The 22,388-nt window shown below is 41.1% G+C and overlaps 1 non-coding gene across 1 annotated transcript; it reads left to right on the forward strand.

The window, feature by feature from the left end:
* The first annotated feature begins 274 nt into the window (after positions 1 to 274).
* LOC114806929 lies at positions 275 to 412 on the forward strand. The gene has a single exon (XR_003754983.1). It is a non-coding gene; the product is annotated as a small nucleolar RNA SNORA7 (small nucleolar RNA).
* The last annotated feature ends 21,976 nt before the right edge of the window (positions 413 to 22,388 follow it).

Genomic DNA, 22,388 nt, shown 5'->3' on the forward strand with positions numbered 1-22,388 from the left:
CCTGCAAATACCTTACCATGTACACTACCTGTGACAGATTCTACGGCTGTAGTTACGAAAGAAGAAAAGGTAGAGATTAAAAAAATTATCTAGTGCACTAGATTCACGAGGTTCCACATAATTCAGGAGAGGGAAAGAAAAAAAAAATTTTTGGAGAGCTTTAATTATCTGCATAACAGTCTCTATTTCTACATCCTTTTGTACCAACCACTCACATTCCCATATTTTATGGCATACTTGCTGCTGTTCTTTTTAATGAGGTATATTAAATAATAGCCTCTCAGGGTCACACCTGGAGAGTTTCCAGCACTCTACCAGTCTTGACCATGGGAGGAAGAGTCAAGCAGAAGCATACCCATTCCATTCCTAGCTTGGGCAGTGGCTGGCGAGTGGAAGGCAACCTGCTACACGTCAAAACTCCCCTATGCTGGGCAGCAGCAGCATGGGAGAGAGTCAAGGGCAGAGACTCGAGTTTACTGCATGGAAGGAGGCAGTGGCCATCCACTTCCGTAATTTGACCAAGAAAACTCTGTGGATCCACTACCAGAACGACTGCCGACGGAGTGGGGTGTTCTGGGAGAGAGGCGTCCATGGCATCGCTACGGGTCGGAGACAATTAGACAGCATAAGAGTATTAAATAATAAAGAAACCTTCTTCGACCACTTAAAACAATTATTTTTCTGATCTGCCTATCGGCCCTTTGAGTATAGTGTTGACCTACTCCTTTCTTTCTCTTGCTCAGACTGTAAAATGCATGTGGAACAGTTGGTTTTATTTTATCATAATTTCATTCCCCATCATGTTGGACCAATTATTCAGAGTCCTTCAGTAAATATAAAAGGGTAACTGTATTTATAAATAATGCGGCAAACATGCATTTTTTTCAGAAAGTGCATAAGAGTTACAATATTCCTACTTGAAAATCATATTATTAGGATATATTAAATAGTCTCGAGGCAATGAGTAACATGAATTTTATAACAAAGGTTACACTTCACTGACTTCAATGAAATCCTTCTCAAATTGCAAAACAATGTCCGCTAATGGTATAGACCAAAATACATCACTAAACTACTTACAGTGTTTAGCCCTGAAGAAGTCATTTTATTAAGGAGCATGCTGCTTTAGCTCTAGTCAAATGAAGGCTGGAATTTTCTGAAAAGGACCCCACAAATAAAGTTATGTTCGGCTGGCTATGGCACACCCATTCTTTAACATCACTGAAACAAGTTGTAACAGTCCATTGAACATTTTGAGTCTTATCGTCAACAAGAGAAATATCCGCAGAAGTTTGATTTTGTGGTCAAGAATCAAGAAAAATCTTGAATTACTGACAGTGGGTAAAGACCTCTCAGCACTGTGAACTGCAGGATTAAAAAGCAAAGGTAAAGACCATCACTGCATAGAGCACTTTGATATTGGGGTAATTGTTTTTCTAGTATAAGGAATTTATAAATTACCCTTGCAAATGTTCCAGTGATACTTTTATATGAGGAATGCAGTTTAATTATCAAAATATATTTGTTCAGTGGAATAATGACTTCTCAGGTTTATGTAATGATTCCTAAGTAGTTCCGAAGTAAATAAAGATGCCCCTGATTTCAATGCTGGAGGTGAATAATGGAAGATATTGTATTACTAGCTGCATCCAACACATTCGTGCTTTCAGAAATCAATTATTCTAAAGGTAATTAACAAAAGTAGAAATCTTGGCCTTGGTTGGATTCAGTCACGGAGTCAACTCTAATTTTTTTGGAATTAGAATAATTTTAGGTAAAAACTTTGGAACAGAATACACAATTTGGGTAGGCCCTCACAGAAACAGAATGCTCATATCATTTTTTTGATTATGCAAGGGAAAGCATCAATTATTTAAATACAGTACAATAAGTTTCATTTGGATAGTCAAAAATACTCCATGAAATAATATCAAACTCCCTTGACTGTCAAGCCCCTAGTCAAGTCTCCTAGAATAATAGTATTTGTTTCTGTATAACTTATCTCCCCATGAAGTTCAGTAACTTGCTCTTGGAATGTCAAAATGGGGTTCGTCAAGATTAAAAATGGACATCACCAGTCATATTCGGCATATTTTTGTGCTAGTAAATCTATTACCACAATGGGAAGGAAGAGTTTAATGTGATATTCTAAAATCAAACAGTTTAGCAACCAAGATCATGAAAGAGCAATGCAAATACAGCCAGCAATGCCAGAACCCAATTTTGCAATGTACTTAAAACAAAGACTTCTTAGTATTTTACCAATATTTGCGAGAGCTCTTAGAACTTGCTTGGAAACTAACAAAAACCAATTTAAGCAATCAGAGATACAATTTATAAATCCACTGCAGTTGAAACTTCACAGCTGGAATTGGGATTCCCAAATTGACCCCCATTCTGTATAATACAGAAACATATAAATACCATATTACATGGCCATTAGAAATCTCACCATTAGCCCGTAAGTCATAGATGTCCAAATCAATCTTTGCAGAATATGTAATCTAATTTATAGGAGACTCTCAGCATGGAACAAATAGTTTTTTTAAAAATATTTTAGAATGAAAGAATTACGGAAGCCCTGCAGGTTCCCTGAAATTTACTAGATTAATATCACGTTCTCTGGCCTCTACATGAGCAAAAACTTCAGTGAAAGATGCCTAAGATCTTTATGAATGGGCGCAACTCAGTTGTCGTGTGTGTGTGTGTTGTAGTAGTAGTAGTAGTAATGTTATACAATTATGGGTCAAATTGATGACAAAGAGTATATTAAAACATTTTCAAACTTGTGTTTCAAAGCTGAGTTTTTACATTAAACAAGATACCTTACTATCATCTGTAGACTGGGGTATAGATCTCTAAAGCCAGTCCGGAATTTCAAGAAAAGATGATGTCAAAGAACACAGACTAAAGAAAGCCGATGAATTGGCATGACTTGGGCAAATCTCATTTTTTTTTAACAGCAATGTGACTAGACTGATTTGTCTTTTGTTAGTTTGGGAACTGAATGAGTTCCACTCCTTGGGCTATACGGTCAACTCTCCTCACGTTAAAAAGTTTTAAGCATAACTTTTGCATTCTGGTAGGACACTTACCATTCAATACCCTGCAGGAGCAAATCAGCTGCTTCCTTAAATAAGGATAAATGTTTTTCTCCTGCAAGATGTTGTGACCTAACTTGGAAATATGTTTATAAACATCTAGGGTTCGGAGACTGATATGATCAGCCTACCTGTGCTGTTAATGCAGCCTGCTTCACTACAATATCCCTAGAACCTCACACCACATTTAAGCTCACTCTTTTCCACACGTACCCTTGGCCTAGCAATTTTTTTACCATGGTAAACCAAACCGATTTCTTTTAAAACTGCCATCACTTATTGACCTCTCACTTTTGTTACCGGAATTCGAGATTTAAAAAAAAGGGGGTGGGTGGGGAAGTAATACCATTGAAATGTGACTCTTTATTGCGTTGAAATAACTTGAATTCATTAAAGAACTCGGTGTGAACCCTCTTGAGTATTTAGAAGAGATCCTAGCAGCAAGAGTTTGGGACTTTTTAAAAAGATGATCGGCTCCGTTTGCATCATTAAGACGGCTATTTTAAACAGTCCCTTTAGCTTATTGGGAATGCGAGCAATAAGTAATAATGATAATAATGAAGCATCCCAAGCTGTCACTTCCCCAAAGGTCTAGGAGAGGTTTAGTTTGGGGTTGGAAAATGCCGCACACTGTGTCGGGGAATCCCAACGAGGCGATACAAGCAGTCTCCCTCGCTGTCTACCTTGGCTCTGGATTTATTATGAAGTGCAATTTAGCAACAGCTCGATGACTAGAGGACAGGACAGCATGTGATGCACTAAAGCGCTCCCGTGTTTACGATCCCCGCGAGCGGGGCGAGGAGGGCCGGTCCTTGCTCGCCGCCGGCAGATCTGCTGCAAAAAAGAGCAGGTTTGAGAAACTGTCTTTGGGAATGCTAACCCTTCCTTTCTCTTTCAGCCAACCTGTACCCCACACTGAGCAGCTCCCGACACATCTGGCATTCTGGCGAAACTGAGTCACAGTGCATCCCCGGGGGAGGGGAAAAAATCACCACCCCGAATCCCCGGGAAACCTTCGAATGCATCCCAGAAATATTCCCACAATCGAGGACGGGGGATTGATGCAGAAAAATCAGCAGCCCTTCTGCGGGGAGGGAAAGAAACATCGCCCTCTCCCTCCCCTCCTCCCTCCAACCCATGCAACTAAATGACCTCTCCAAGTGCCGGATTAAAACGATCGAGCCCACGAGCCATTTCCAACGGAGAAAGAAAGGAAGAAAGAAAGAAAGAAAATCAAAGCACCAAGTTGGAAGCTGCAAGGAGAGAACGGCGGCTCCGACAGCGATTGCAGAACGCAGAGCAACAGAAAGGGAAGGGGAAAAAAAAGAATAAATGAAGACTTCAAGGAAACAAACGACAACAACAACAAAAAGACTTAGTTAAAAGCATCTAAAGAGTAAGAAGTGAAAAAGCATTTACCAGCGGCTCGGTCAGTGGCTTCACTCCCTGACACCATCTACATAGGAGGGGAACTTAAGCAGTCTGGGCTCCCTTGGCAGCCAAATTCCTTCACTTGGAGGGGGCTGCGCGCACCCTGGTGACAAGAGGGAGGGAAAGGAGCCCCCAAAGGCGCCAAGGTTTTTTCTCTCTCCCCCTTTCTTTCCTTCTGCACCGTCCCTCCCTCCCACCCCAGCTCCCAACTGCCCGGTCGGGAGCTGTGCCCGCCTTCACAGTTCGGCCGGTGGTGTTGCTGCTGCTGCTGGTGGTGTTTGCTGCTGCTGATTGCTGCTGCTGCTGCAGCTGCTGCCGGTGGTGTTTGCTGCTGCTGCTGATTGCTGCTGCTGCTGCTGCAGCTGCTGCCGGTGGTGTTTGCTGCTGCTGCTGGTGGTGATTGCTGCTGCGGCTGCTGCCGGTGGTGTTTGCTGCAGCTGCTGCTGGTGGTGTTTGCTGCTGCTGCTGCTAGGAGGACGCCAATGCACGACCTGTGCCTGCCAGCCACCCAGGCAGCTCTGTGCAACCTGCTCCTGAATCAAACCCATAACACACACACACACAGACACACACGCGCGCACACACACACATCCGCGCGCACACACACACATCCACGCGCACGCGCACCGCGAAGGCCCTCAATGGGGAAGCGCGCACCCGCCGGTCCCTCGCTGCCTTCCAGAGAGGCACCGGAGGAGGAGGAAGGGGCCGGGCGAGCTGCTGCGTGTCTGCCTGCATGTCTGCATGCGGGCAGGTCTGCATGCGGGCAGGTCTTCATGCCTGTATGCGTGCAGGTCTGCAGGCGTGCAGGTCTGCATGCCTATATGCGTGCAGGTCTGCAGGCGTGCAGGTCTGCATGCCTATATGCGTGCAGGTCTGCAGGCGTGCAGGTCTTCATGCCTATATGCGTGCAGGTCTGCAGGCGTGCATGTCTTCATGCCTATATGCGTGCAGGTATGCAGGCGTTTCTGTGCGTGCATGCATGCATGTCTGCATGCCTGTATGCGTGTAGGTCTGCAGGCGTGTCTGTGCAGGTCTGCCTGCGTGCAGGTCTGCATGCTTGTATGCGTGCAGGTCTGCATGCATTTCTGTGCATGTCTGCATGCGTGTCTGCGTGCATGTCTGCATGCGTGTCTGTGCGTCTCCGTGCATGTCTTTATGCCTGTCTGCGTGCAGGTCTGCATGTCTGCGTGCGTGTCTGCATCATTTAAACTGCGAGCCCGTTATTAGGCAGGGATGGTCTCTAGCTGTTACATTCCAAGCGCTTAGTACAGTGCTCTGCACATAGTAAGCGCTCAATAAATATGAATGAATGAATGCATTCATGTCGGCTGGAGGGGCAGGGTAAGCGATCAACAAATACTATTGAATGAATGCATGGCAGGCATGTCTGCATGCGTGTCTGCATCGGTTAGACTGCGGGCCCGTCATTAGGCAGGGATGGTCTCTATCTGGTGCTGAATTGTGCATCCCAAGCCCTTAGTACAGTGCTCTGCACATAGCGCTCAATAAGATTGCATGGCATGCATGGCATGCATGGCTGCATGGATGTCGGCTGGAGGGGCAGGGTAAGCGATCAATAAATACCACCGAATACATGAATGAATGCATGGAGGTCGGCTGGAGGGGAAGGGTGGGCAGCGTGGGAGGGAGGGAGCAAAGCCACAGGCATCGCACAGGCAACGACTCCCTCCCACCTTCCCGCTCTCTTTTGTTTTGCATCGTCTCGGGACAGCGACTAGGTCTGCTGCCGGGCCCTCTCCCGAGCGCTTAGTGCAGTGCTTTACCCACTGTAGGCGCTCAGTAAGTAGGAATGGGTGGGCAGCCCCCGTGCCCCCGCCTGACACCCTGTGTTGGGAGAGCGGGCCGTGCAGAGCGCAGACCAAGGGGGAGCTCCGCTCACCCCCCTCGTCACCCACCTGGTCACCCACCTGGACACTCACCTGGTCACCCCCCAGTCACCTCCCTGGTCACCTCCCAAGGGACTGCAGGAATGTGGCTGGGCACTAATGATAGTATTTCCAGTAAGAACTCTACCAAATGTCCCTAATCGGCAAATTTCTATTTTGGGGTCATTCCTAAATAACTTGGGACATAGCTACCAGGTTTTATGGTTGGTGCAACATCCTGAAAATTCCATGGGGGAATAATGGGGGCTTGTTAAAAAGACTTGTGGTGACTAGTTAGGGCAATAGAGTAGGAAAATATAACCCCCTAACAACAACAACAGAAAACCTGCCAATTCTAGTTGGCCTACAAGCATCTCTCTTTTGATGGATGGTCACCCTCCTGGTCACCTCTCTGGCCACCCCCTTGGCCACTCCCCCAGCCAGGGTCACTCCATCCCAGGCAAACCCAGCCCAGCTTCCTCTGGAGCTGGAGGAGCAAGGTACATTGGAGCCAGGGAGAAGGTGAACAACATTGCAAGGGTGGACTCAGACCCGATGGGAAGAGTCCCATTGCAGCGCAGGTAGAGGAGAGGAGGCGAACATAGAAGAAAGCAGCTCCCTCCAAAACATGGGGCTTCCTCTTTCCTCTCCCTCTGACCGAGTTAGGGCACTTCTTACAGAGCCTAAGTCACAGACGCTACCTTTTGGGAGTTCACCGGTGGGGTAAAAACGTCTGCATCCCATTGGAGCGATCTAGCTCTTTTTGGTGGGAAAGGAGACCAAGGATTGGGAGATGCTTCCCTGTGTGGGCTTTAGAGTGGGTCCAAAAGACAGTGGAGACTTTTTCTTTCTCCAGCCCCACTGTGAAAAGAGTGATTTACCTGCAGAATCACTGTTAGACAAATTGGAAATACACTAAGAAACATCCATAGAAAGAGAGACGCTTGTAGGCCAACTAGAATTGGCAGGTTTTTTGTTGTTGTTGTTAGGGGGTTATTTTTTCCTACTATATTGCCCTAAGTGGTCACCATAAGTGTTTTTAACAAGCCCCCTGCATTCCGCCATTGAATTTTCAGGATGTTGCACCAACCATAAAACCTGCTATGTCCTGAGTTATTTAGGAATGACTCCAAAATGGAAATTCACCGATTAAGGATATTTGGTAGAGTTCTTATTGCAAATACTATAATTAGTGCCCAGCCACGTTCCTACAGTCCCTTTGCTCCTGCTCTTTCTCCCTATTCAGCCTCTCCAATATTCTGCTTCTATCGTCAGGTACTGCCCTCCCAAGAGGCCATGTCTTTTTCTCCCACTTTTTTTTTCTCCCATCCTTAAACAACTTTCCAAATTCAAGGGTCAGCATTAGAGTCCTAAGAAGTATCTCAAGTCAAGAGCAGCAGGTGACCGGTAAGATTTTAGACACATAAGGGTATAATAAATCCTTGCATTATGACCTTATTTCAGGAGGTCACCCTACTTTACTTTTTATAGGCCTACATAAAAAGAGCATTCACAAATTACATCTACACTATTTATATACTTCACAGTTACAGATATATGCCCCTGTCCCTAGCTATAAATTCTCCCAAATCTGTGACTCTGTGTTTACCAGTTCCATTTATTCTTCTTTCACTGTTCTTTAGCAGTGTGCAGAAAGAAAAAAAAACCCACTACTAACAATTTGTCATCCTTCTGGTGGCAGAAGGCAGGAAGGTTCCAGGGAATCCAGGGTAACCTACTTGGACATCTTTGGTGTATTTTTATTATCTTGCTGAGAGAGTTGGCACTAATGACGAGAGAACAGGCTGCTACGAATGTCATGGAGAGTGATCCTGAAATATGAAATAGTTGACCTAGCCCATCAGGCTACCTTTTTTATAACAAAGAACAGCTCCCTCCAACTTTTGGAAGAGCCTTGAGCAAAAATACTGTAGCCCCATTGCATTCTCCATAGCTCTCCTCTTTGACCTTGGGAAGATGCCAGTTATAACTCCTTTTGAGTGTGGAGGACAGAAAACCTGCTCTTCTGTACTCTACCAGGTTGTCTGCTCAGGTTGGGTCAGTCACATTACCAACCGTACAACTTCCCTACACTGCTTTAAAAGAGGCATCGGAAAGCAGTTGGAGGGTAAATATAGTGCCGGCCAGTAGACTACTGGTACCCATCAATCATCCATGGGGAGTGCACAGGGGAGCTAGAACAATGAACAGAGGAATTTTCTCCATGCTGTTAGAAGTTCAATTTTCTTTTAAGGGAGGGGAACCCTTTCCTTAAGAGTTCAGATTTGACTTGGCCATTCTCTCTGAACTGTTTAATTATTTCTCTGAAATATTTGGGGAAATTCAAGCCAGAAAGGGTCAATGACTTGCTCAAGTTCCACAATAATGAGTCAGCTGCAAAACCGGCATTAGAACCTAGGTTTTCAGAGTCCACGCTCTCTTCCTATTAACCTCACCCTGGAATATTTTTCAAACATTTATTAGCTCTCCATTCCTTAGAAGGCGCTCCTCATCTTTCTTGAAAATTTTAAGGAAAACATAACTGTTAACTCTTCACTTTCCTAAAACTAAGAACTTTGGAATCACAAAGCTTTCATTAACCTTCTTTGTATTTTCTGTCTTTGCTATCAATTAAGTGATATTGCGGAGAAGCTTCGGTAAGAAAATGTGGCCAATTGGCAGAGGTAAATGCATACTTAACTCTGTAATGCCTCCTTCTGGTCTTATAACTAATAGCTTACGGTGTGAGTGAGTTAATTGAAAAATACAGAGCTTCGTCACTGTAAACTTGGCTATTTCAGGCTCCAGGACTGTGACCAAGTCTCCAAGAGCTTGTATAGCTTTGATCAGCTGATGGCTAGAGAATCTGGGGAGACAAAAGAAGAGCACGGCCACCTTCGGCCGGGGATATTATCTCCCTGCAGTATTTCCTATAAACCTACCCAAGCAACACTGAGAAGCAAAGTCAAAGAAAACCAGAGGTCCAGAAGAGAGGAAACGAGAATAGCACTACCCAAATGGCATGAGCGGCAAGAAAAAAGCACAGCAGATTAAATGACAATATTTGATGGGATCTTATAAGAATCCCTGCAGCAACTTGGCAGGACAAAATACAAAGTTGTAGTATCTTAAAATTAATCAAGATATGGATAGAGAGCAGTAAAGGAATCTAGGAGACCCGTAATGCACCATTACAAAATATTTCATAACGAGACAGGTAAAAAATAATTTTTCAATTCTATTTCCCATAAGAAAGCCTATGGAAAGAAAAAAACAACGGTATCAAGTTATATTGGCTGTGGAAGACTTAAGTGTTTGGTCTGCAACAAATTGAGTTAGATTTTATGTCCTAATTATGGAAAAATACTCACAGGACCAGGTACTCTAAGTGTACAAGGCTGTTCAAAGATCAAATGTGTTAAGGAAAAATAGGTATTATACAAGGTCAGAGTTTAATGCTGTAGTTCTATTTCTCTCTCTAGCTTTGTGTGTTACACTTCCCATTCCCAGAGATGAAAGCTATTCCAAGGCTGATAAAGCCCTGCCACTTTCAGGTAACCAGGATATGGGAAAGAGATTCAATGTCTAGAAATATAAACCTGTAAATCTCTTTGAAAATAAGTGTGGAGAGAAAGAGAATAAGAGAGGGGGAGAGAGAAAAGAAAGATCGCAAGAGCAGGAGACAAGGCGAAAGAAGCTTGAGTGGTGCAAAGAGACTCCCCAGACTGTAAATGTACACCATGCCTCCTAAAGAAGAATTTGACGGCTCTTTTTTTTTTTTAAAAAAGACAAAAATAAAGCTGAATAAATAATGCCTCTTTCAAGAGGTTTATTACATTGGAAAGAGTATGTTTTACTAATTGGTAGAAATTCTTTTTGCTTAATTAATTAGATAATGCTTCCCAAACCCTTTCATTAATTTGAGCACTTCCCAGTCATCGCTATTTTTGGAGTACGCCTTGTTTGTCATGATTTTTAGGTGCTGCTTTATATTACATTGTTCAGAGAATTTGGAAAAACTTCCACCATCGGTAATTTTTGGATGGAACATTTATCTAAGAAAAGGGAGCTGAAAAGTGGGAAAAAAATAGCTCAGAAACACCTGTTTCAAAAGTATACCTGAAGCATAACTTTACAGAAATATGAAGTTGTTGGGCTGAGCATAGTTCTATAGATTGATGGTAAAATTAAAGACTGAGAACCTATACTGGCAAAACCTCTTAGGCAGAGTTGGAAATGATTATTGAATGCTGCTATCTAGAGAGCTCATTGACTCACGTTGAGAACTGACAAGTAGAAAAGTGAAATGAAAAAGTCAACATGACCTGTGGGAGACTGGCAAGTCCTTTCCTTCAAGAAGCTTAAGTGGGCATGAACTGCCAAACATACAAGAGGTAAAGGAATGAGTGAAGGTGCAAATGATCAAAATAAACAATATCACTTTAATAACAGATATCCACAGGATTGCTAGAGTGACATAACCAGGAAGGTAAGAATTAATGAAGATATGTCTCAGAGAGGAGACTACATTTTAGGAAGGCTCTGAAGGTTACAACTCTTGAAGGCAAGGATTGAACCTTTAACTCCTATCAACCAATTGATTGTATTTATTGGAGACTTACTGTGTGCAGAACGCTTAGTTATTATATGCTTCCTTGCTCCCATGTCTTGCCCACATTAATAACAATAAGTATGGTACTTGTTAACTCCTTACCTTGTGTGAGGCATTATATTAAGTGCTGTGGTGAATACAAGGAAATCAGGTTGGACACAGTCCCTTTCCCAAATGGGGCTCACAGTCTTCAATCCCCATTTTATGGATGAGGTAACTGAAGCATGATTAGGTGCTCCATAAATACGAATGATTGAATGACTATTGCAATGAGCCCTTGAAAAGACTGGTTTTATTCCTACATGGGAAAAAGTGGGGAGATGTAGACCAGAGAGAAAAGGAGGCAAGTATCCAAAAGGTTCTTTTCTTAAAAAAATTCATTTGCATAGAAAAAATCTGGTGTTTCCTCCAATTCCCTTTCGTTTTGTGTTTTTGTTTGATCATTTTCTCTTTTTCACTTTTTTTATTTAAAGAAGTAGAAAACTCACCCTGCTCTGGGATCTGAGAACTATTCCATTAGGGGCCGAAAAACTATGCCCATTATCCCTGCTTGTTGTCTTGCAGTGTGTGCAGGCACTGAGAGAGTGTGAATGACTCAGTGGAACTATCCCCACTAATGCAAAACAATTCAGTTTCATGTTCTTCCGATGGTAGGGTATATCTTTCCTCTCTCTCTTTTATACCATACCAAAGTCTTAACTAGCTTAGGGAGCTCTGTTTCTATTTTTCTGTTTGAGTAAGCAATTGCAGGTCCATTCATCAGGACCAATGGTATCTGAACAACCTTACTTAGGAAGCAGTGGACGAAGGGTAAGAAAATGTGCACTCTCACTCTCCTACTGTATATACCTTTTCTCGTTTGTGACTACTATGTGGAAAAGATCATTTTTCAACAGATGGATGAAATCAGCAGTCTCATCTTCAGATGTTGAAAAAAATGTTTGCTCTTCCTCTTTACCGCTCTATCTCTCTCCCCACATATAGTCAATGTTATAAAACGTAATTGTATAATGTAATTTACCTTGGGGAAAAAACCCCACTGTATGAAGCTCATGTAAGGACATTGAGACCGGCCTAATGATTATATTACAGTATTTTTGGAATAGAGTATCACAGGGATATCTCTCTTGAGTAGTAAAAGAGGAACTTCATATAAAGTCGTAGACGTCAGACAGCCCATTACTTGATATATTTTTGGTTCCTTGATTTAAAGAGCCAAAAGCTTTTCTCCCACCTGTGTTTCTTCTTACAAAGAACATTTTAAATGTATTCCAATTGGCAAGGTTGCCAACTGATTGTCAGAGAGGATTAGAGTTATCTGATATGAAACTGTGAGCCTCTGGGTCTTGTGGCAGGCCAAGTACAGAATGGAGCCAACACACAAAATAATTCCTATGTGACCAAGGACTAGCCTTTGGTACCACTGCATCCAGAATCAGCATGTATCACTTCCTATGAACAAGAGTTTTATTCTCAGAAAAGGTCAAATCCAGAGCAGGTTGTTTCAGTCAATGGAAGGGAAGAAAAGACGTGTTTAGTTGGGAATTGTAATTACCACAATTCCCACCCTCATTCCCTTCTTGCATTGTGTTCCAAAAACAAAAGTTTCATATGGAGTCAATAACACTACATGATGGTAGGGGGTGGATTTAGAAAGCAGAGAGGGGACCTCTTGGGAAACAGCTCAGAAGCAGGAGGATGGAGAACCAGTAATTAAGTGTTGAGAAAATGATGGGAAGTGCATGCTACCTTTAGATGAAGAATGTTCCCCAAATTCTCAGGAAGATACCTATCTATCATTTTCAGAGGCGATTTCTGATGAACGGTCAAATATTTATTGGAAGCCCTCTTGGGAACCTAAGTCCTTTCAGCCAAAATTCATGAAAATCTGGGAACTGCACCAACTACAATTCCTAAAGTTGAAAGAAGGGGAAGGAGCTTTCATAGCCTGCTTCAGGCTGTACATAGAATATCCTTTAAAGGGGAATCCCAAAGCTTAACCCATCCATTGATTATTCCACTAAGCTCCAATACCGTAACAACTGGGTAGGTGGAATAGAAACCCAACACACTTAGAGCTTTCAGTCATAGCCCGTATCTGAAACTCAGTTGTGGTAGAAGTTAGGGGCAATAATGGGTTACAAGTTGATTCAGATGATATATAATGAGAATATGAGTAAAAAAATTTATGATTTTTACTCGTCCAAGTTAACCATTCTCTTTAATCTTAAATCAAAAAGTATGAGCTGTAGACTGAGAGCTTGAATCCTTCCGGCTGTTTTGTAGATATGCTGACAGATACCTAGGTAGACAGCCAAACACAGTAGTTTCCAGGGTACCTGCTGGTTTCTGACAGCCTTAGTCACTAAGCTGATAATGATATTGTTCCCATTTCAATGCTCCAAGTAATAGATCCACCCCAAGGCAATCTTCAAATAATAACTTGGAAGGATATATAAAACACCTTTATTGATAGTGGTCCATCAGACTAGTATTCTCATTGTTGAATTTATCGAAATCTTTCTGGAAACTTGATGTTTTCTGCCTATATTCTTAAATGTAATAATAAATTCCATATGATTAAAACTTGTGTGAATTTTTATTTTCCAGTTGCTTAATTAGAACCTATGATAGTCAAACTTCAGTGTGTGTTCCCACAGTTTGCAACTGTGGAAGTGGGTCTGATTTGATTGTCTGTCCCACCTGATTGTCTTGTATCTGCCCCAGCCTTTAATACAGTGCTTGGCACAAAGTGTTTGAAGATCACAAATATTATTGACTCCATTTTCACTCTGCCTAAACCCCTTAAAATAACTGCTACTATGCAACTTGATTTTCAACCTTTCACTTTACTGAGATTTTAGTCACCCACGTTTTTAATGACCTCCCTCTGGCTAAGTCTAATTAGTTCTAATCTCCCATAAACCTTGACCTCTCAGATGCCTTGGACCCTGTTGACCAACCCTCTCCCTTCTAAAACGTTTTTAGGAGTTGGTTTTACTGACACATTAAAAGCCTATTTTGCTTCTTAGGTCTCTGGCCAATGCTTTTCAGTCTCCTCTACTGGCTCTTCCTCACCCTTTTACCTTTTAATAATAATAATAATAATACTGTTGGTATTTGTTAAGCGCTTACTATGAGCAGAGAACTGTTCTAAGTGCTGGGATAGATACAGGGTTATCTGGTTGTCCCTGGTGAGGCTCATAGTAATCCCCATTTTACAGATCAGGTAACTGAGGCACAGAGAAGTTAAGTGACTTTCCCACAGTCACACAGCTGACAAGTGGCAGTCCTGGCATTCAAACCCATGACCTCTGACTCCCAAGCTCGTTCTCTTCACACTGAGCCACGCTGCTTATCTAATAACCTACAAAACTCTACTCTTCTCACTTCTCATTCCTGTAGTGAGTTCACCCATCCATGGTTCTAATCCAAGAGACAGATAAAGGGTTGATAGGATTTGGGGTGCTGATAATTGTTTGGGAAAGGCTTTTTGGAGAAAGTGGGATTTTAGGAAGGCTCTGAAGGTGAGGAGGATTGTGGTGTATAATATTTGGGAGGGGTAGAAATTCTAGGTTCTGGGGATAACATGAGTAAGAGTCAGAGGCTGGCAAGATGACAGTGGGGTAGAGGCAAAATTAGGGCTTGGAAAGAGCAAAGTGCTGGAGCAATGGAGTAGTAGGTGAGAAGAACTGATATGTAAGACGGGGAAAGCTAGTGGAAAGGGAGTAGGGCAACTAATGGAGCATTTTGAAAGTAGGGGAGGTTTGTGCTGAGCGACATTTTAGGAAGATTATCAAGCTGGCAGCTGAGTTCGAATCCCAGCTCTGCCATTTGTCAGCTGTGTGACCATGGGCAAGTCACTTAACTTCTCTGTGCCTCAGTGACCTCATCTGTAAAATGGGGATTAAGCCTGTGAGCCCCACGTGGGACAACCTGATTCCCCTGTGTCTACCCCAGCGCTTAGAACAGTGCTCGGCACATAGTAAACGCTTAACAAATACCAACATTATTATTATTATTATTATTAGAAAATGGGGGAGAGGTTATTGGCAGAGTGTCAGCAAAAGGACTGATACCATAGTTCAATGCTGATATAATAAACACTTGATCCTAGATAGTGGTTGAATGGGTGAAGAGGAAAGGGTAGATCTGTGTGAGATGCTTTCGAGGAAGAACTGGTAGGTTTTAACAGTAGGACAAGATGACAATGAAGCATCATGGCTGGTACCATTATTGCCAGCTTGGGTAACAGGGACGCTGTGGTGTTGTCAGCGGTGATTAAAAAATTGGGAGTAAGGAATGGTTTAGGATGAAAGAATCAGTGTTACTCCCTACCTTCAAAACTCTTTTACAGATTTCTTTTAGTAGTCATGTACATAGCTGTTCATTTATTCATTTCTTTGCTTTTTCTACTACATATAAATATGATTACTTAAATGATTCTACTCTTTCATGCTTGAGATTTGTAATGTATGTCTTTTCTTCTCCATTACATTGCCAACTTTTTAAGGGCACAGAATTTGCTTTTTAATTCTACTGTCTTTTCAAAGGCACACACCAGTTGCTCAGTGAATACTACTGAAACCCCCTTTGGAGCCTTTGCATCTAAAGAATGAAGAGACCAGATTGACCCACTGACACACCTGCTATTATGTCCTTCCAAAGACTCAATAATGCAATAGTGAATGCAATCACTATGTCTGGAAAAGAAATATCAACCTTTTCAAGTGTCACAAATGGGGTGGTCCTGGAAAATTACCCAAAGGATTTAAGATATGGGGCATTATGCTACTTTACATAATGTTTGTGTATAGTGCCATTAATAATAACTGTGATATTATTTAAGGGCTTCTTATGTGCCAGGCACTGTACTAAGCACTGAAGTGAATATGAACAAATTGGGTTGGACAAAGTCCCTGTCATATACGGGGCTCTTAGTTTTAATCCCCATATTAGTGACGAGGGAACTGAGTCACAGAGAATTGAAGGCGACACAGCAGACGAATGGCGGAGCTAGGATTAGAATCCAGGCCCTTCTGACTCCCAGGACTCTGCTCTTTATAATTTATTTGTTTACATTAATGTCTATCTGCCTTCTAGACCCTAAGCTCGTTGTGGGCAGGGCATGTGTCTGTTATGTTGTTATATTATACTCTCCCAAGCACTTATTACAGTGCCTTGCACACAGTAAGTGCTCAATAAATATGATTGACTGATTGACTGACTCTATCCCCTAGGCCATACTGCTCCTAATTTCTCAGTTCCTTGAATGTCATTACAAACAAGCTCAATTAAATATTTGGAGCTACTGGTATGTGAACTCTTCAGAGTGGACTTGTCTAATTATCTCTAATACAAAGAGGATGACATCCATAAACCAAATTCCTTTTACTTAGCACCTGGGCTTTGAAAATCATTTGTGAAGTAGATAGAAAACTTGGGCAGGAAACAAAGTTTAGCATACATAATAAAAAAAAATTTTCAACCAACAGAACAAGAAAATTCCTGCAATGCCCACCCCCTCAATGCAATTTCCAGAGGTGAAATATTTGAAGATCAGCTCTTTCTACTTGCCATCATGGGCTTTGGTGGGGGAAATGCGTGCTATGCTCCTCCCTACCAACCCCTCTGATAAAGTGCCGAAAGAATGTTTTACCCCACCAGTCATCAGCAGTGGTCCGGTTCCCTCTGGAAATGTATTTATTTACCTAAGAGGGAATATTAATAATAATAATGTTGGTATTTGTTAAGCGTTTACTATGTGCCAAGCACTGTTCTAAGCACTGGGGTAGATACAGGGCAATCAGGTTGTTCCACTGTGAGGCTCACAGTCTTTATCCCCATTTTACAGATGAGTTAACTGAGGCACCAAGAAGCCAAGTGACTTGCCCAAAGTGACCCAGCTGACAGATGGCAGAGCCGGGATTTGAACCCATTTCCTCTGACTCCTAAGTCCGTGCTCTTTTCACTGAGCCACACTGCTTCTCTAATTAATATTATAATAATATTCCTTCCTGCTACAGATTATAATTCCCTGCATTATTACATTTTATTTGTGATAATTTTAGATAAGGAAGACTTTTAGTGAAATACAGTATGACGTTGCACATCTAGATTCATCAAAGATGGAGCCCAATCTACCTATTCAAAGATCCCAACGAGCATCAAAATAAATGTTCAAATTAACAGTAGAAGAAATCTTTTCTTTGATACTTTAAGGAGGGAGATTCAATAAGATCCTGAGTTTGTGAGGAAATTTACATTTCAAGTAATTGTTAACACAGATTAGCCCCTAAAGTACAGAAAAAAAAAGTCGACAAAGAAGTAAAAAGCACTCATATAAGAGAAGACCCATATAGCTAGGACTAGAAAATAAGATTGTACTTTACTCTAAAACAAATACACCTCAAATTTTTGGTGACACTTGGAGAAAATGGCCATCAGGTTCTTAATTCTGATATAGAATAACTTGAACTATCCTCTCATGCCTCCACAAGGAAAAGCATGGGTTGTATATATCCTAGAGGGAGATTATGTGGAGAAGGGGGAAGACTATTTTTCTTCTTTGCACCTGGGAACTTGTGTTCCAAGGCCCAGCAGGGATAATTGAACTCAATATACAGTAGTTCAAAATTCAGGCTAATTAGTTTCAGTTTTGTTGTTTGAAAATCTCTGAAATAAGATGGCTTCAGGGAAAGGAAAGTAGATTTAGTTGTTTTAAAACATACTTGGGTCTGGCTGAGTCCCACTGGAATATTGACTGCTCTGTATGCATTTGTGTGAGCTGGGTTTACAACAGCTATCTAGAACTCTGTGTTGGTATGATGCAGGAAAATCACTTATGAGATAAGTTGTCGAACAAAATTTCTGAAAAAGTAAATATAATTATATATCGCAATTACATTTGTCTTATGCTGTGGAGTCATCTCAGACCCATGGACACATCATGACACCATGGACACATCTCTCCCAGAACGCCCCACTTCCATCTGCAATCGTTCTGGTAGTGTATCCATAGAGTTTTCTACGTAAAAACTCTGAAGTGGTTTACTTGAATCTCCACCCTCGACTCTCTCCCATGTCACTGTTGCCCAGCACAGGGGACCTTTGGCTTTTAGCACATTGGCTTCCACTCGCTAGCCACTGCCTAATCTAGGAATGGAATGGAAATGCTGCTGCTTGACTCCCCTCCGTAATCAAGAATGGTAGAGTCCTGGAAACTCTCCAGGTGCGACCCTGAGAGGGGGATAATTATATTACTACCTTTAAAATGGTTAAGCTCTGAAGATAAGAACATCTAAAAGTAGTACCATGCAAAGCCAGTAATTTCCCTTGAAACAGCAAAATTGCAGTCCACCGTAAGACACCTTGCTTTTAAACACTGTCTTGAATCTCAATATGTAAATATTAACTATAGCATCATGGATTTATGACTGATCTGAAGATAATCTAAATATACTCTGCCTGGGACATCTGAAAAATCTCAATTGCTGCCTCTGCAGATACAACTTTTTTTTTCCAATTATCAGAGCAATAATAGGAAAATCTGATATTTGGAAGTGAATTGTGCCCCATCTTTCATACATTGTCCTATTTGTAAGGGGAATTAATACTCTAGTGTATTACTAGCAATATTTTTATCGTGCAATATTTATCTCACATATATTCAAGGAAGTAAGCATGCACTTAGAAATGACAGCATCTGATTTATTATGTGACAGGAGAAGGCTCTCCAGTGGTTACTGATTCCACCATAACTATTGATAAGGATCGGCTAGAAAATGAGTCAAAAGCCATTTGTGTGTTTATTCACTTTGGCAAGGTCACATAATTATTAGCAATTCCCTTGCAACACCTAACAAAAAGTTTGATTTTCTAGCATCCCAGAAAGGCTAAAAGTGAGCATATGCTCAACCATATGATAGGTGAAAGGTCTTAAGTATCATCTGCACTACATAGAGCACACCCTGAAATCAAAGTGTTAACCTGGAACTCCCTGTCCTCTGTCAGTAGGACTATATATAGTTGCCTTCCTGTTCACAGATGATCCTGATGACAGTGAGATTGCATCCATGTGTGAATGTCATTGAAAGACATGATCTTCCACACTATAGCCATGGAAATGTAGTTGAGGAGAGAACTTTTCTAGCTCCATGTCAGTTGAAGTGCACACAGCATTCATCATTATGGCTGACCGTAGTATTTGATAAATATTTACTATGTGACAAGCATTGTACTAGCACTGGGGTACATATAAGGTGATCAGGTCAGACTTAGTCCCTGTTCCAGATGGTGATGTTTGGCACATAGTAAGAGCTTAACAACATCATAATTATTATTAAATAGGAGGGAGAACAGGTATTTTTGAAATTTTTTAATGGTATTTGTTAAATAGTTACTATGTGCCAAGCCCTGTATTAAGCACTGGGTTAGATACAAGATAATCAAGGGGCTCACAGTCTCGATCTCCATTTCACAGATGAGGTAACTGAGGCACAGAGAAGGGAAGTGACTTGCCCAAGGTCACACAGCAGACAGGTGGCAGAGCCAGGATTAGAACCTCAGTCCTTCTGACTCTCAGGCCAATGGTCTATCCACTAGACTATCCTGCTTCCCCAAGGAACTAAGGTACAGAGAAGTTAAGTGGCTCATCAGAGGTCACACAGCAGGCAAGTGGTAGAGTCAGGATTAGAACCCAGGGCCTCTGACTCTCAAGACTTCTCTTTCCACCAGGATAAGCTGCTTCTTTGGACACCAAGATTGCTGTCAAACGACAATATTGTTTCTTCAGTTTGCCATGGTCAGGGAACATGCCTTCCCACTCTGTTATATTGTACTCTTCCAAGAACTTAGCACAGTGCTCTGTACTCAGTGCTTAGCACTCAATAAATATGATTAACTGATTCATCAACAGCAGAATAGGCTTGGACTGTGTATGTTTTGTAAAATTTTGTTTAGGGCTCTGGGGGAAGGAAATGACAAACCCTACTGCCAGCAGTGAACGTGCTCGATTTACTTCTACAGTAGGGATGATGAGAGGAACTGAACCCTAGCTCTGAACCTATGTGAGCAACAGAACATACTGTGAGATGTCTAGCAAGGATAATTGGGACAATTTGTGATCATGGAAACAAATATTTCTGTCACACGATCATCTGCAGACATTTTCTGTACATTCACTCTTTTCACAATCCACTGGATATAGAGCCTAAGTTGGCTTTTCAAAATGTTGGTGTCTATCTTTTAGCTTGGTCTGTGAAAATGGATGGGAAAGCCAAACAAATCCAAATGAGAGGAAAGGGAATAATTTTCTCTATACGATTTATTTGGGAGTGTGGAGACCTAACTGGCCATCTTGAAGAAAGGAACATTTTGGATACCGGATCTATATCACTGCTTCAGTTGCTCTTTCCCTTACCTCAACCAAGACTGAGGACAGGCACTTCACCAGGTCTATACCAGGAAGAAAAAGGAATACCTGATGTTACCTTTCTCTAAAATTGTTATTCTCTGAATTGCTTTTCTAGTGTTCAATCTTGACCTGTTTGGTTGGTTTCTTTGAATTTCTATGATAATCTCTGGACTGTGAACTCCTTATGGGCAGGGAGTCTGCAGTGCTCTGTCTACAGAAAGTGCTCTATACATACCACTGTTTGAACATGTTACATATTTTTAACATGTACATATTTTTACATATTTGCATATTTTATATGTAAATATTTTATTATTTACATATTTTTATGTTACATATTTTTCAGAGAAAGCAATTTAGGCACTAACCCAGTGGAAGAACCAGTAATAAGATGCTTTGATGTCTGGTTACTTACCTTTATGCCTGTTGTTAAATTACCAAGAACCCAAAACACAATGCAGTAAATATAACTGGGCTAGGCAATAGATTTGAAAAGGACTATGGCATGACATTTCATTTTTTGGTAAACATATAAAGTGACAAGATCACTATTCATTTGCACATCCAATAGAGATGTAGTTGAAAGAAAATTAGGATAGCAATGATAGAATTGTAAGTTCACCCAGGAATGCTTTCTCTGTCTAAATGAAAGTACTGTGTGTTTCAGATTATGGAAAGATTAAAAAGGATTAGGCTATATTTCACATAGCATCTATCTATGAAAGCTTACAATTTGCATTCACTTCTAATCTATATAATTTTACTGTCAAGAATTTAGACTGGAAGGGGGAAGAGAAGTCAAAATATACATTGGAAATCACATTTCACTTCACTTAAAATTGGAAAAATGAGTGAACAGAGAATGACACTCCTTCCAAGCAAAGTAAATTAAAATGTAAAAAGGCTATGGTGGGATAGAAACTTCTGCTAGTTCTAATTGTAATAAAGCAATTACTCTATTCTTTTTAAAATTTTAATGATGTTAAGAATTATACTTTTAAACATTATTTGGGCTGTTTGTCTTGAAAATGTTATATAACTCATAGATGAACATCAGCAACAGTGATGTCTTTTTCAACTATGTAGAAGGACTATATCTTACATAATTAATATAAAATAGCACTTATGGTCTATTTTAGAGTTTCTAAAATAGGATAACCTTATTATCTTGAATAGTGACTCTTGGTATAACCTACCTTTCAATACCAGGGTCCTGAGTATCTTAACTGCCTTTTGGAAAGCGAGTTGTTGTTTTCCAAGAGTTTACCCTGAGCTCTTCACCATCTGTGTAAGAAAGTGTGTACTGTGGTGAAAAAGTCAATCTCAAGCTTTAGAGGGATAAGCATGGGAGAACAACTGCATGCTCCTGGAGTTTCATTATTTACTATATGTTCCACAAGAAAACAGATATTTCAGAAAATTCCATGAATCTGTATAACATTAAAATACAACTTGTAGAAATGACAGCTCTTTTCTACAATAAAATTTCAATCCCAGCTTCAGTACCTGCAAGGTAAACTCATGAGTGGTAATTTATGTAACTAAATTTTCAATTCACTCATTCACTGGAAGTCGAGTAATAGATCCATACTCTGTCAGATGCTATTTTAAAATGAAAAAAAAACACCTTTGAGAGTTGTGTGGGACACCTTTAACAGAGGCATTATTTGTGTATTCACAAGGCAAGTGGCCTAATATTGGAGTATTCTAATAGAGCCATGGAAGGAAAGGATTACAGTATATAGCGGCTTCATTTTTTTGATCTGTAACAAATTATGATTTTATATGACTACAATGCATTGACTCATATAATATTACTTGGTAGTAGTTTATTTTTCTATTTAATTCTGCTGCAGGCAACTTTGGATAAGTGCTTACAAATGCAGGCATTGTGTAGGAACTGTTAGTAGCTTCGTAATCAACTGTAGATGTTTTACTGT

The sequence above is a fragment of the Ornithorhynchus anatinus genome, chromosome X1, assembly GCF_004115215.2.
Source record: "Ornithorhynchus anatinus isolate Pmale09 chromosome X1, mOrnAna1.pri.v4, whole genome shotgun sequence".
In the NCBI taxonomy this organism is placed as follows: Eukaryota; Metazoa; Chordata; class Mammalia; order Monotremata; family Ornithorhynchidae; genus Ornithorhynchus; species Ornithorhynchus anatinus.